Consider the following 16,612-nt stretch of genomic DNA (forward strand, 5'->3'; position numbering starts at 1 on the left):
ATTCCTATTCTTCACCTTTCCTGTATACCAAAGTTTGAAACCAGAAGAATCCAACTCCCTAGCCTTTGCACCAACCCATTTCGTTTCTTGTAGGCACATAATGTTAATCTTCCTCCTTGTCATGGTATCCACCACCTCCATGGACTTTCCTGTTAGAGTGCCTATGTTCCATGTCCCAAATCTCAACCTTTTGTCGCTTCGACCTTTACCTTTTCCTTTGTGAACTAGCTTATTTACCCTCGTCCGTTCACGAAAACGCGAGAACCCTTGCTCATTTAACACTACATCCGGGCACCGATGCAGCGGCTCTTGCTTTGACACCGTACTCGAGCCATACGGCGCGTTACTTCCGGGTAACGACCTAGCTTTAGCGCAATAATGTCTTTGATTCATGTCATGGGGGGTTCGGCTATATTTTTACGTTGGTTGCCGAAGACCTAACACAACCCTCCTCCTTTATCCGGGCTTGGGACCGGCTATGTACCGCAAGTGTAACATAACCCGGGAACTAAATCAACTAAATCAGCATAATTTTAAGAAAGATTAACCAGCAAAATAAATCAACTAATCATTCAATGATTCAATCCAGAACAAGAAAATAGAGTATAATACAGCTAATCCAAAAAGATTAAATGTTCTGAGTAAAGAATGAAGGACAGAGAACGAAAATTAAAAAAAAAATGAAGCCATTACCTTCGTTCCGAGCAGTCTGAGCAGAGGGGCAGAAGCACGATGGAGACAGAGACCGAGACCAGGCGACGAGCAGACGACGGACGGCGCAGAAGCGCGGCTGAGCAAACGAGGAACAATCACTAACAGTGAGCACTGACCTTCGAAGGACAATTGTGAGCAGACGACGTCGACGGTAGAGAACGAGGACCGAGAGCCAATAGGGGTTGTTCTTGGAGAACCCCGACGGAACGAACAGAGAAGGCCCTGACTTCGACGGACGGCGGCGGTGGCTCACTCCTTGGGGCGGTGAAGCTAGGGTTTCCGTTTTTATTTAGCTCACTCCTTTGTTCTGACTTCTAAGCAGTCTGAGCTGAGGGGCAGAAGTGCGACGGAGACGGAGGCCTAACGACGAGAACGATGACGGACAGTGGTAGTCCTACGGCTGAGCAAACGAAGAGCAGACTCGTAGACGCCAAGCTCGAGGAAGAAGCTGCGATTGGTGAGTTGGGACTTCGAGCACCATGCCCAGACAAAAACGATGGTACCTGAGCACGATAGACAACGGCAGGAGAGTGACGGACGACGGCAGGAGTGCGACGGAGCACCAGGGACTAACACTGAGCTCGAAGAAGAAACTGCGACAGACGAGATGGCGGAAACCCTTGCAGCAATCCATGTGACAATGGTGCTTGGGCGCGATGGACAGCGCTACCCCTTGCGGCGGCGGTGGAGAAGCTAGGGTTTCTCACTTTCAAGCTTTAGCTTTCTTTTTGTTTTGGGGAGAAGTGGAGAAGGGAGAATGCGTTCTCGGCTTACCGTTTTCCTTTTCTTCAATTTCAAAAACGACATCACTTTATGTAAGCCTCCCGGGTTCCAGTTCGGTTCAACCGGTCAAATTCTGGCCGGTTTAGCGATCTAACAACGATTTTTATTGTTGTGGTTTTTCTATTTCAACTGAACTGTAGAGACATCTAGTTTTCAGTCGGACCGCTTCGACCGACCGGTCTAATCTGATTTTTCATAACCATGATCTTGATAGAGGAAGAGAGACAACAAGACAGAGGGAGAGAGAGAGAAAATTACACGGAAAAGATGAAGCTGCGACACGGTCAACAGAAGATGTGATGCTATCAATGGAAGCTGCGACGATAACAGAAGGACGACGGGTAAATTCAGGCGTTGGAGAAAAAGAAGCTCTGATGCTCTGGTCTCTGGTCTCACCGTTTCACTCACTCACAAGAAGAAGAAGAAGAAGAAGAAGAAGCCCTGCTGACGGCGGCAGACGGGTTAATTTTGGCGTTGGAGTCTTGGGAAAGAAGTTCTACTCTTAGTGCTCTGTGATTAGGGGTGGCAACAGGGCGGGTAGGAGCGGGTTTTTGCTTACCCGACCTGCCCCACCCCACCGTACAATAACCTGCACATAACCCGTCCCGCTTCTATCCGCGGGTAGTTCTAAGTCGCCCCGCTCCTAAGGTTCTAAAAACCAGACCAATTATTAAACAGCTCTAGTTACTAGTTTACTGGTCCAATTGAAATAATCGTTTTATAATAAAATAATAAATAAAATATAAATAAACACATTAAAACATAATTATTATCTAATATAAATTTTAAAATGTCATCTAAATTTAAAGCACTAGATCAACCAAAGTCTTATGTCAATATAAAAGTTTGTTATTAATCATTAAAATTCGCAAAAACTTGTAAGTTTGTAAAAGTACGTCAAATGTTACCTAATAAGCTCTGTATGCAAAATGACCACCCTGAAGCAGAAGAGAATCTTGGCTAGATTCTCTGTCTGTGTTCCAGTTGGATTCGAGCTCCATTGTCACTCTTTTCATGTACATCTTGGCTAGAGTCATGGAAGCCTGCTTTATCTGCATGGATTGTGTATTTATTTCATCAAGTTTTATAATTGCAGCTTTGAAGTTCACTTATGAGTGTGAAATTTGTGAATACACTTTACTATTACTAATCTACAAAGTTAACAATTGAAGGAACCATATCTTCCAAGAGAAGAAATGATATATCTCTAGATAAAGGAAAATACATGTTATTTGAGAATTGAAACTAGTGCATATAATGTGTAGAAACAAACAGATCAGTGAATCAACTACTAGATCAAGTTCTATGTTGATAAATTTCGAATAATCAGTAACTATAATTATTCCCTACCAGAGTAATGATAAACCTAAAGCAAACCATTTACCATATTTCAATCTTTGTTCTCACTTCAGAGTAAGAAATTTACCTGGCTCACTATCCCCGAATCGAACATCCAAGCGGTTGGAATGTGTACGGTTGGTACAACGCATGACAGAATTTCGCAGCTTGATTAGCCTCTGTATGCTCAGTTCAGACCTATCACAATGAGATGAAATAAGGCATAAGAAGATTATTAAATAGGAATACTGTTATCTTGACATAAATCTTACTTGTCTAAGAGGCTGGCCATTTTTTTCAAGGCAGCTCCTTGTAGGAGGAAATCTCCTGTTCTAATAGCTTAAGCTCATACTCAACCGCAGCCTCTCGCATCGCATTGGCTTTCTTCTCAGGCCACTTGAAATGTCTCAAGACAGCGCGCTCATCCACCTGTAGAATACACAAGACAAAGCCAGTAAGAAGCAAAGTTGAAAATTCTAACCATTTTCAAATATCACAATCCTTGATTTCCAAGTCAGAAATCACAAGACACTAAACTGTTGCACCAAGGCTCACCCTCTCAGAAATTCTCAGAAAATCTATTAAAACAATGATTTTATAGTAATTATAATAACTTAAAAATGATTAATGAAGTATCATATAGAGAGCCATTGGCCCACCAGATCAATAATTTTCTGAGAAATGTACCAATGAGGATAGTTCACCATCAAGCCCATCATTCCATCAACAAACTTTAAGACTTCTTCAATGTCCATGTAGGCTGCATCTACCGCCTTTTTTATAAGGTCATTGATGAACTCCCCTTTTGTTTCATTGTCTACCCTTATCTAGAAAGTATGGTAATTCATTAGTCATCAACTAGCAGTACATAATTTTGAGGTGAAAAAAGAAACAGGAACTAGAAAGTGTAATAATCACACAATACTTAACTGCTAAAAGATGAGCTGAACGGTTCTGAATTTCTCCAACAATGCTACTGCGTGCACTAATCGCTACCGGTTGCGGATGATTCAGAGGCCCTTTTATGTCTCTCTTCATATCATGATTCTTTAAGGAGTGAAACAATTCAACGCCATTGATGGTGGCAAGCACTGGTTTGGTGGAGACTTTCTTTCTATACTTTTGGATTCAGAATTGACATGAATTGTTGTCGTAGGAGACGGTATTGAAGAAGCTTTACGAAAAATCGCTTCAGGAGTAGCTTCTTTTTTCACTTTAGGCCTTTCCAATTTATCAGCAATGGGTTTCTGTATGTCTTTGAATTTGGGGCTCTGGTGCTCCCCAATTGCCTCCTTCATTCAGCAAAAACAAGTAGAGTTTATAAAATATATATATATGATCTCTTTTTTGTTCCACCATATGAATTGAAAGTTAAAACCATTGAAATAAAGAAACTATTTCAGATAGTGATTGATGACTCTTAAGACATGGATTAACCACCCTTTATATCATAAAGAGAAAAACAAGATAAGTAACAATGAATTATGACACATTCCATGCTTTCAGGTAAAACACATCAAAAGAAAACAAACCAATAAAAGTTTCTCATACCTTGCCACTGGTACCAACAGCTACTACCATCTTAGCTTCAGCGGCAGCAAGATCCTCACTGAGCTTCTTGTTCTTTGGTTCAAGCTCTACATTCAAACCCTTAACTCTATCCAACTCAGCCTTCAAGACCCCCACCTCAGACTTCAAATCTTGACAAAATATAAATATAAACCAGAATCGAACCACCAGTTTATTTTACCATATGAAACTAAGCATTATGTTCATTTTGCATTACATATGATAGTTCCAAGATGATGTAGAGATGTACCTGCCCCAAATGATCCAGTTTGAATTGCACACATCCCTAAGATGTAAAAACATAGAAGATCGTCAATGCAAAATAAATGTTAAGTCAACTGAAGAGTCCATATTGAAGAGTCCATCCAAACAAATGTTGCTTTTGGCACTTGAGGATACTATACTGAAGCCTCCTCTGTTTGATCCACCACTTTGAGGTTAGACAATCTGCTAATAAAAATAGCTAGTTAGCAAAATTTTTTTATAGAAGGAAGAAAAATGACAATGTTACCAGAAGTAAACCTTAGGGCGTATCAAATATATGAATTTTCATACACGTTTTATTTTTAATATTGTATTAATAATGGTGTTTTTCTAAATTGTGATTTACCGTGATATTTTTTTAAAATGTGGGATGATTTAATATACGAAATACAAATAGGACCGTCCAATTTTTAAGAGGTACAGAAATCGGACCGTCCAATTTTTAGGTACATAAATCGGACCGTCCGATTTTTGTACTCGAACCATCTGAGTTGTGTTAAAAAAATTAAAAAAATTTAGAGTACACAAATCGAACAGCCAAATCGTATTGTCCGATTTGTGTACTCCAATTTTTTTATTTTTTCAACACAAATCTGTGAATCTGATTTGTGTACTCCAAACTTTTAAAACTTTTAAACACAAATCGGAGGATTCGATTTGTGTACTCCCATAATTTTAGAAAACACCAAATGATCCAGTTTGAATTGCACACATCCCTAAGATCCTAAGATATAAAAACATAGAAGATCGTCAATGCAAAATAAATGTTAAGTCAACACTATACTAAAGAGTCCATATTGAAGAGTCCATCCAAACAAATCTTGCTTTTGGCACTTGAGGATACTATACTGAAGCCTCCTCTGTTTGATCCATCACTTTGAGGTTAGACAATCTGCTAATAAAAATAGCTAGTTAGCAAAATTTTTTTTATAGAAGGAAGAAAAATGACAATGTTACCAGCAGTAAACCTTAAGGATGTATCAAATATATGAATTTTCTTACACGTTTTATTTTTAATATTGTATTAATAATGGTGTTTTTTTAAATTGTGATTTACCATGATATTTTTTTAAAAGGTGGGATGATTTAATATACGAAGTACAAATCAGACCGTCCGATTTTTGAGAGGTACAGAAATCGGAACGTCTAATTTTTAGGTATACAAATCGAACCGTCCGATTTCTGTACTCGAACCGTCTGATTTGTGTTGAAAAAATTAAAAAAATTTGGAGTACACAAATTGGACAGCCAAATCGTACTATCCAATTTGTGTACTCCAACTTTTTTTATTTTTTCAACACAAATCGGTGAATCTGATTTATGTACTCCAAACTTTTAAAATTTTTAAACACAAATCGGAGGATTCGATTTGTGTACTCCCATAATTTTAGAAAACACCAAAAATTACCACATTAAAATATAACACTCATTCTACTTTTATATCTAAATTTTTTAACCATTTTCTTATCCTCAAAATTACTATGTACTGCGCATAAAACCCCTGGGTACACATCTTCAATGTTTTCCAAGAAGCTTTTAGCATGTTGAAACACCGTAGCCTTATCCCATACTGTTAGAAAAATAATATAAAAAAATAAAATAATATTTAGTATATAATTTAAAAAATATAAATATTTAAATATTTATTATTGTAAAATATCAAAATATTATAGTTAAATTAAAACTAAAATAATAAACATAGAAAATTAATTTATCAGAAATTGGCCATGAATTTTGTAGTGTCTTAATCCAATAAAATTTCGAGGATAATAAGCATAACTTCTATTAAATAAAAATATAAAATTGATACTGATCAGTCCGATTTGTGTACTCCAATTATTTTTTAATTTTTTCAACATAAATCGGACCCTTCGATTTGTGTACTCCAAACTTTTAAAAAATTTTAAACACAAATCGGAGGGTTTGATTTGTGTACTCCCATAATTTTAAAAAACATCAAAAATTACCACATTAAAAAATAACACTCATTCTACTTTCATATCCAAATTTTTTAGCCATTTTCTTATCCTCAAAATTGCTATGTATCGTGCATAAAAATCCTAGGTATACATCTTCAATGCTTTCCAGGAAGCTTTTAGCATGTTGAAACACCGTAGCCTACTAGCCTTATCCCATACTGTTAGAAAAAATAATACTTATTATATAATTTAAAAAATATAAATATCTAAATATTTATTATTATAAAATATCAAAATATTATAGTTAAATTAAAACTAAAATAATAAACATAGAAAAATAATTTACCGGAAATTGGCCATAAATTTTGTAGTGTCTTACAAATCCAATAAAATCTAGAGGATAATGAGTATAACTTCCATTAAATAAGAATATAAAATTGATATTGATTCGGTTCGATTTGTGTACTCTAATTTTTTTTAATTTTTTTAACATAAATCAGTGGGTCCAATTTGTGTACTCTAAACTTTTAAAAATTTTTAAATACAAATCGGAGGGATCGGAGGGTTCGATTTGTATACTCCCATAATTTTAAAAAATATCAAAAATTACCACATTAAAGTATAACACTCATTCTACTTTCATATCCAAATTTTTTAGCCATTTTCTTATCCTCAAAATTGCTATGTATCGCGCATAAAAAACTCTGGGTACACATCTTTAATGTTTTCCAGGAAGCATGTTGAAACACGTAGCCTTATCCCATACTGTTAGAAAAAATAATATAAAAAAATAAAATAATATTTAGTATATAATTTAAAAAATATAAATAAATAAAAATATAAAATTGATACCGATCATAGTTAACTGATCATAATTAGATAAAAATATAAAATTATAAAAATAAATTAAAATTTAAAGTTAAAATACATGTCTTCACAAACATATTAATAAAAATCAAATATCAATTCTTAGACATAACTAATGATGCAAAAAAGAAAATATATTAGTCACTAATACAAAATACTTTTTCAATTTAAATGAACAAGACAGCACATCACTATATATAAAAATCACAAAACACAAATTAGTGGGCAACTTATTAACTTCTTAAAGTCTTTGGTATTCTTTAGCAAAAATACCCTAACATAGATTAGAGATGCCCTAGCTGAATCTCTACAAATTTCACATGTGGGCAGACAGAATAATACTAGCTGTTGTACATAGATCTAAAAGGCAGACTTTCAATTTCATTAAAAAAAAGGTGGAAAGGAAGCTGCAAACATGGAAGAGATCTCTCCTATCCATTAGTGGCAGAGAAGTTTCGGTGAAGGCGGTAGCTACTGCCGTGTCTATCTATACATTGAGCTGCTTTAAGCTCCCTGATTCATTGCTTGAGGAAATACAAAAGAAGATTCTGAGTTTCTAGTGGGGTTAGAGAGGCTCAAAAAGGAGGCTACAGTAGGTGAGATGGGATATAATTTGTAGAGAGAAGAAGTATGGGGGACTAAGTTTTAAGGATCTTAAAGCGTTCAATTTAGCTATGCTAGCCAAGCAAAACTGGAGGATTCTTACCAAACCTGAGTCCCTAATAAGCAAAATCTACAAAAGCAGATATTTCAAATATTTCTCTTTTCTACAAGCCCCAACAGGTCAGCAGCCATCATGGGCCTGGAGAAGTCTACAAGACGGAAGGAGAATTCTGGAGGAAGGAATCGAATGGAAGGTGGGAAGAGGCAATCGGATTAGGATATTTGAAGACCCATGACTAAGAAAGTTTAATCCTATTTCAGACTACCAGCAAAACAATCACAATCCAAACATGGTATGGATAAACCAACTCACCAACAACTCCAGACAGTGGCAAGAAGAATTAGTCAAAACCATATTCAAAACCGATATTGCTACTGAGATCCTACAAATATCTATTTCAGAAGATGGGGAAGATAGCATTACTTGGAAGTGGGAACGAAATGGACACTACTCGGTGGCTTCTGGGTATCGTATTGCTTTCAGATTTTCTCACCTTCCAATCCAGCAGTTCCCGGAAGTGTGCAGAGAGAAGAGAGTTTGGAATAGCTTGTGGGAACTGCGGTGTCCACCAAAGGTCAAAGTCTTCCTCTGGAAAGCTATCAACGGTGGTCTACCTATCCGACACCGATTACACAATAGGTTGCTGACAGTCGAGGATGTCTGTCCGACAATGTTCTGAAAACCAGACCGGACTGGCCGGTCTGACCAATTTAACCGTGAACCGTCTGCCATGCAAAACCGTTCATTTGAAAACTGGATTTAAACCGCTGAACCGTCCGAAAACCGGTCGATCGGGCCGGATTGGGACCCGGCCGATTCTCATCAAACAATGTCATTTCGCGTAAAAACCAAACAGAAGCACGCGTGAAGCCAGCAGTCAAGCCACAACCAACCCTTTCTTCAATTCTTCCATCTCCCTCCTCTCCAAAGAAACAGAAACCCTAGCCTCACCGCCGCAAGCTACAAGAAGTGAGCCACCACCGCAGTCCGTTGCAGTCAAGGGCAGGTGTAAAGCACAGAAGCCTCGCCTCCTAACCCTAGAGCTCCTTCTCTGATTTCTTTTATCTCCTTCCTTCTCCCCAAACAAAAACGAAAACCCTAGCCTCGTCGCCGTCTGTCGCAGTCAGGGGATCGTCTCTTCATTCCGTTGACGTCCTCCAAAGAAGAACCCCTGTTGGCTCTCAGTCTTCGTTCTCTACTGTCGACGTTGTCTGCTCACAATCATCCTTCAAAGGTCAGTGCTCAGTGCTCACAGTCTTCGATCTCTTCTGCTCGTCCTGCTCATCGCCTGGTCTCCGTCTTTGCGGCGCTTCTGCCCTCGGCTCACACCGCTCAGAACGAAGGCAAAGGCTTCATTTTTTTAATTTTCATTCCCTGTTCTTCATTCTTTACTCAAAACATTGTTTATTTTTGGACTCTACTAATGCTACTAGATTGAAATTTGAATCTAGCTGTATTATATTTTATTTTCTTGTTTTGGATTAAATCATTAAATGATTAGTTGATTTATTTTACTGGTTAATCTTTGTTAAAATTGTGCTGATTCAGTTGATTTAGTTCACTAGTTAATCTTTTTAATCTTCATTAAAATTGTGTGCTGTCTTTTGTTTTGTGTCGTGACTCGATTGTGCTTAGATTGTGACTGACTTAAACTTGTGCTTAGATTGAATGATTAATTGATTATTGATTAGCTATGGATGTTTTGATGTGTTGCTATTTTGTTTTTTATAATTCTTATATATAGTGATGTGTTGTTGTTTTGTGTTTTGTGACTTAATTGTGCTTAAATTGAATGATTAATTGATTATTGATTAGGATGATTATTCTGCTAAATTAATTAATTATCGATTAGGATGATTATTAAATGATTGTTACAATACAAAAAAGAAATTATTCTTACAACTGTGTGGTCAGTATCATTTTATCTTGGAGATATTGTAGCTATGTTGGTTTACTCTCCTTCAGTGTATATGTTCAGCTGAAAAAATTGTTAGTTCAGAATAGTTGCAGAGCTTGAGATCTTTGAATCTGCTGCAAGTGTGCTGGAATTGTTGTGATTTTTATATAGGATAGTTGTTCTGCCATTCTATTGTTGCCTATATAAGTGTGTAGCTACCACTAAAATTAGTAACCCTCATTAAACTACCTCAGCTATACCGTCAATTAAATATCCTGAATACTAATATGCAGTTGCTATTTCAATATACATTCTACATAATACTGTCTAAACATGCTACTGCTACTTCAATCAGTATTCTGCAATATGCTTTAATGAAATGGCTCAAGATTGAAGATGACGAGACAATATTCTTCAGGAAGCAACACGTACAGTGAGATTACCACCTCTAGAAGAACTGTTTCTCATTATCTCAAATCTGTGTTTTGATGTTTTTTGAGTTTGATCACTATCTTTTTCTTCATTGTCTTGTCTTTTTGCTCCTTCACTACTCTTCGATACTCTATGTTTTTGTAGTGTAACCTTTGCTCGTTCCTTCTCTCCAGAAAGGTTGTTGCAGGATTTGGTACTTGATGTTAGTTTAGAAGAAGCCAATTTTGAATGAAATCAGTTTTACATCTTATTAGTTTGGTGTTTGTTGACTGAACCAGATTGGTAGGAAAATCTTCACCAAAAGCTATAATTATATTTTAGGATATATATTTATAATTTATTTATTATTTTATTCTATAACAATTTTTTTAGTTGAACCACGATTAAATCGGTTGAACCGATAAACCAGTAAATCAGTGACTTAAACGGTTCGATAATCGGTCCGGTTCTTAGAACCTTGCTGTCCGATGTGCCAAGAATTAGGGGAAATAGTAAATCATTGCATATTGGACTGTAAGCTTGCAAGAGAAATTTGGCGAAAAGTTGAATTTGAAAATTTTCTCACCTTCAACAGCTCTGAAGATTTCTGGAGGCATTGGATGAAGCCGATAGAGACGCTGAAGAGAAGACCCAATTGGAAGACAAATACTGCTCTTGCTGCAATTCTCGCTTGGAAGAATTGGATAGCACGGAACCTTAAAATCTTTGAAGCCAAGGACTCCTCTATTGATGTGCTCTATTCATCTGTTGTGGAACTCCTTGAAGAATTTGGGTAGAGAAAGGAAAGGTACTAGCTACGGTAGATAGATTCAGGTTGTCATGTTTTGATACTTGTAATGGGTTAATAGTGTAATGAGTTAATGGGTAACGTTTTCATTTCATTGGCTGTCCAGATAGGACCCTTATCTTTTGTATATTCATTTTACAAATATAAATGAATATATAATTAACTTAAAAAAAAAACAAGATAGCACATCATGATGTGTGAGCATCTTTCCTATCTTTTCCTAGTGAATTTGCATTTAATTTGTTGAGGTTAATCAAGAATTAATTATCTTTTAGCCACTATGGATGCTACTTTTAATCTTGTGCAATTCTGTTTATTTTAGGTAGCATTTGACTGGATTTGATGGAGTATCCACAGAAAAAGAGAAGAAGGCGAATGATGCTGTCAACCCTGAACTCTCTGCACTCAAACTTGAATAACTCGAGCTACATAGGTCCAATGGATGTGATTTTAGTGGCATTGGAAAGCTAACTTCCAGAGCTTTCCAACGATATATAATAGTTCATACTTCTCTTCCATCAACTCTGTCAAGGCTGCGCCTAACTTGAGAAATCTCAAGTTATGCGCAAGACACAACAACAACACACAAGTTATGGCGACTCATGGCGAGTTAGGCGCAAAGGAAACCAAGTTAGGCACCATGGAAGCTTGTACTCTCGGGAGGGTACAAGTAAGGCGCAGCAAAAAAGGCCCCTTAAACCAAGTAAGGTGCAACTTCCACCCCTCAATCCAAGTAAGGTGCAGCATTGAAGGGCAAGATCAAGTTAGGCATGGTCCACCCATGAATCTAGCAAGTAAGGCGTGCTCTTCAGTTGAAGTTAGGCGCCTTGCGCCTTGTGTGGTGAACAGCATGAAGTTAGGCGTGGATCCTAGTGAAGCCAAGTGGTCCCCATGTTACATGGTGCGATTTATTTAATTAATTCTGATTTAAATTTAAATTTTATTTTTTTAAATAGAAAAAGATATTATTTTAATTTTAGAAATTAGATTTTAAATTAATTAGGATTAGATATAAAAGAGAAAAGAAACTTCTCTTCTAGGGAGAATTCCATTCCACCTCATTCGAAATTTACAGTTTACCAGAATCCTAGTTTTCACTCATTTCCATGAGTAACTAAACCTCCACTGTTAAGGTTAGGAGCTCTGTCTATTGTATGGATTCATTCTGTTTCTTTTTTTCCTATTTTAATTCATGTACTGATTTATATTTCAAGAATTGTTTTCGTTCTTTATTTTATGAAATTGGGTGGAACGGAAGTATGACCCTCTTTCTAATTGAGTTCTTGTATAACTTGGAAAAGCTCTTTACTTGAACAACAGCTTGAAAACATATTCTCCTAAATTTCTAATTTATCTGGATTTAACGGGATACGCGACATATAATCCTCTTATATTTGGGTAATTAGGATTTCTGTAGCATATAACTAGAATTGAACTTTACCCTCTAATTGGAATTAATTGACCAAGGAATTGGCGATTGATGAATTTTAGAGGAGACTAAAAAGGTCTAAGGAATTAGGGTTTAGTCATATATAGTTTGCCAGGAAATAAATCTTACATGATTAAAATAAATTAATAAGAAAAGTCAATTCGAAAAATAGATAACTCTGAAGCCTTAACTGTTTTCTCCATATATTATTCACAACTTATTTACTTGCTTTCTTCTGATATTCTGAGTTATTGTTTAATGCTCTTTGAACTCTCAAACACCATTTTCTGCTTGTCTAACTAAGTAAATCACGTAACCATTGTTGTTTAATCCATCAATCCTCGTGGGATCGACCCTCACTCACCTGAGGTATTACTTGGTACGACCTGGTGCACTTGCCGGTTAGTTTGTGGGTTATAAATTTCGCACCAAATTTTTGGCGCCGTTGCCGAGGATTGATTGTGACTAACAACTACTCGTTGTTTAATTGCATAGATTAGATAATTTTTTTCATTAATTATTTTTTTTAGTATTATTAATTTTTATTTTTTCTTTATTCTTTTTCTTTCTTTATTTATTTCCTTTTTCGTTAATACCCCCTCCCTGTTTCGTTTTCTGTTTCTTTTCTTTTATTAGTTAGTTTTAAATAAAAAATACAAATAAATAAATAAATAAATTAGTACTAATATATTTTTTAATTTCTGAAATTAAGTTTGGTGTTCCCGTAGTAAGTTTTCTTTTAAAAATATTTTTTTAAATACTAGTATTTTTCTTTGTTTAATTTTTGAATTTTTAGTTGACCTCTTTTTATTTATTTTTGAATTCTTCTTTTATTTTTATTATTCTTTATTTTATTTCTTTTCAAAAAAAAAATCTATTCTTTCTTCTTTACTTTCCTATTTATCACATAGTGCGTTTAATTCTTTTTGGTGTTTTATGCTAAGAAAAAATAATAGAGAGATATCACATGGGTTACTACTCACACCCAATGAGTGATTCTCATTATTGTGGATGGGGGAACTACCCGAATTTTGGTTGGCAAAGTCAAAACCAAAGAAACTTCAGTGCTCCATGTTCCAACTATCAAGAGCCACTATCTTCCTATTCATACCAAGAACCATCCTCTTTTTACTCTTATCAAGAATCATCATCTCCTTTTTATTCATATCAAGAGCCACCATCTCTTTATTCATATAAAAAACCATCAGATCTTGAGCTTCTCATGAAAGAATTCATACATGATATAAAGACGAGTGTCAAAAATGTAGAGAAATATGTGCAGTTGATTATCAAGTCCCAGGAAGAGGAACAAGCAAATTCCTTTCCAAGAGATATAATGCAAGATCCTATGGAAGAAAGTGATGAAATCAATCAAAGGAGTTCATACTCCAATTAATTAGAGAACTTTTCACCCAAAAATAAAGGAGGAAGATGCACCACCAAAGAAGGAAGATGCACAAACAAAAGAGGTTGTAAGGGATGAAAACAATTATGGAAATCTACACTCCAATGAAGCAGAGAGTGGCATAGAGGGTGAGTTTATTGAACCACCAATTCAAGAAGTTCTTGATGAAGGGTACACTCTAATCATCACATAACACCCAAAGTTTGAAATCAATGAAGTGAAGGCAACCAAGGAAAGCACTAAAAAGGGGATTGTGACCAAGAAACAGAAGAAAATATCCATGAAAAAGAGAAGGTCAGAAAAAAATAATCCAACCTCTACACCAACAAGCAAGGTGAATCAATCTAATCACAATAAAAGAAAGCTTGTTAGGAGAAATTTATATCAGGGGGAACTAATCTTCACCTCTCCCCCCTTGGAGTCATTTCTTTTAACCAACCGGAAGAAGAGGAAGAAAATTCAACAATCAAGTGTCAAGCTAGTGACATTAAAGAAGCGCTTGTTAGGAGGCAACCCAACTACTAGTATCCTTGGTTTTGCAGTTGCTTTGGTTTTAATTTTATAGTTATTTTGATTTTAACATTATAGTTATTTTAGTTTTTGTTCTAAATTACTTTATCTATTTTTTTAAAGAATTTTTCTTGTTTTACATGTGTTTTGGTCATACAGAATGATTAGAATAGGAACAGGAGCAATTAAGAAGAATTTTTGACACCCTGTTTTCAGATTTTCTTTGCTTGAGGACAAGCAAACTTTTAAGTTCGGTATTGTCGCTTCGCTTTTGGCCTTTTCTGTTTATTTTAATAGCACCAAAGGGAGATGAATGTTCTTCATGGAGGAATGAGATGGCCACCAGCATAACTGAGGTGGTTGAGTTCCTTTCATTCTATTTCTCTTTCGTTCTTATTTTGTTGTCTTCTGTTTTCTGTTGCTTTGATTACCTGCATAATCTTTAGTACATTTAGTTCTTAGATTTAGTTTCATTCTGTCATTTTCTTTTGGTTAAAATTTTTTTTCCTCATGCATTGCTCACTAAGCTTGAATTCAAAAGAAAAAGAAGTGATGTATTGCATGAGAAATTGAGTTTATATTTAAGAGTAGTTTTATTTACTTAAATGTGATGGCATTATTTGTGATTTTGAAATGCATGATATGAACAGTGCATATTTGAATTTGAATCAAATGATGTTGATGTATAAGGAACAAGCATTTAGAGAACTATTATGACTTCTCTAAAATTAGTGAAAGCTTAATCCTTGAAGCAAAAGAAACAGCAAAAGAAAAATAAAAGCAAGGTTCAAGGCTCTGAGTATCAATGACTAAGGAGGTCAAACATGATTAAAAGCTCAAAGAGTTGTTTTCTTAGTCATATGCTTGTGGTGTTCTTGTGTCAAGTAATTCTTGAGACAGAATATTTAGAGTCAAGACCAAATGCATTTAGTAGAGTATGTCCAAGGCTTTGAGCACCACTGTCTCGGAGTAAGTGAAGAAAAAATCCAAACTTAAAGAGAGTTCCCCAATTAAGTGCTTGTGGTGTTTTTGTGTCAAGTAACCCTTGAGACAAAACATTTAAAGTCACGACTAGGTTCAAGGTGCAAGTGATGCGTGAGCATCTTTCCTATCTTTTCCTAGTGAAATTGCATGTAATTTGTGAGTTTAATTAAGAATTAATTATATTTTAGCCACTATGGATGCTATTTTGAGTTTTGTGCAATTTTATTTATTTTAGGTAGCATTCGGATGGATTTGATGAAGTTTCTGCAGAGAAAGAGAAGAAACCAAGGAGATGGCAGCGAGGAGCGACGCGCATGCGTGACTGACGCGTACGCGTGATCTGGAAGTGTCCATGGCGACGCGTACGCGTGACTGACGCGTACGCGTGAATTGAAGATTTGCTCAGCGACGCGTCTGCGTGACTCGAAGAAAAGACCATCAACGCGTCCGCATGACTGACGCGTACGCATGACATGCGCCACGTGCAGAAAACGCAAAAAAATGCTGGGAGCGATTTCTGGGTTGTTTTAACCCAGTTTTCAGCCTAGAAAACACAGAAATTAGATTTTAAATTTATTAGGATTAGTTATAAAAGGGAGAAACTTTTCTTCCTTTGGGAAGGCCTCGGAGGGGATTTAGATTCATCAGATTGGAACTCTGTACATTTTACCAGAATCCTAATTTTCTACTCTGAACCATGAGCAACTAATCCTCCATTGTTAAGGTTAGGAGCTCTGTCTATTGTATGGATTGATAATGTTATTTTTCTATTTTAATTCATGTTTTGATTTATATTTCAATAATTGTTTTCGTTCTTTATTTTATGAATTTGGGTGGAACGGAAGTATGACTCATGTTCTATTTGAGTTCTTGTAAAACTTAGAAAAGCTCTTTACTTGAACAATAGCTTGAAAACATATTATCCTGAATTTCTAATTGTTTGTATTTAACGGGATACGTGACATATAATCCCTTTATTTTTGGACAACTAGGATTTTTGTGGCATATAACTCGAATTTGATCATCACCCTCTAATTGGAATCAATTGAC

At 35.8% G+C, this 16,612-nt stretch overlaps 1 long non-coding RNA gene and 2 pseudogenes across 2 annotated transcripts; 1 reads left to right on the top strand and 2 right to left on the bottom strand.

Annotated features, from left to right (window-relative positions):
• The window catches only part of LOC107473518 (protein CHUP1, chloroplastic-like), a 9,065-nt pseudogene extending 7,870 nt beyond the window's left edge, over positions 1-1,195 (bottom strand).
• The window catches only part of LOC107473517 (protein CHUP1, chloroplastic-like), an 11,921-nt pseudogene extending 7,233 nt beyond the window's left edge, over positions 1-4,688 (bottom strand).
• Positions 4,689-8,881: 4,193 nt separating this feature from the next.
• On the top strand, positions 8,882-16,114 carry LOC127744714 (uncharacterized). Of its 2 annotated transcripts, none has more exons than XR_008005640.1 (4): positions 8,882-9,352; positions 11,022-11,234; positions 11,557-12,135; positions 14,738-16,114. It is a non-coding gene; the product is annotated as an uncharacterized LOC127744714 (long non-coding RNA). The 2 variants fall into 2 exon arrangements; XR_008005641.1 differs by having other exon boundaries at positions 14,795-16,114.
• The last annotated feature ends 498 nt before the right edge of the window (positions 16,115-16,612 follow it).

The sequence above is a fragment of the Arachis duranensis genome, chromosome 2 (genome assembly GCF_000817695.3).
Source record: "Arachis duranensis cultivar V14167 chromosome 2, aradu.V14167.gnm2.J7QH, whole genome shotgun sequence".
NCBI lineage: Eukaryota > Viridiplantae > Streptophyta > Magnoliopsida > Fabales > Fabaceae > Arachis > Arachis duranensis.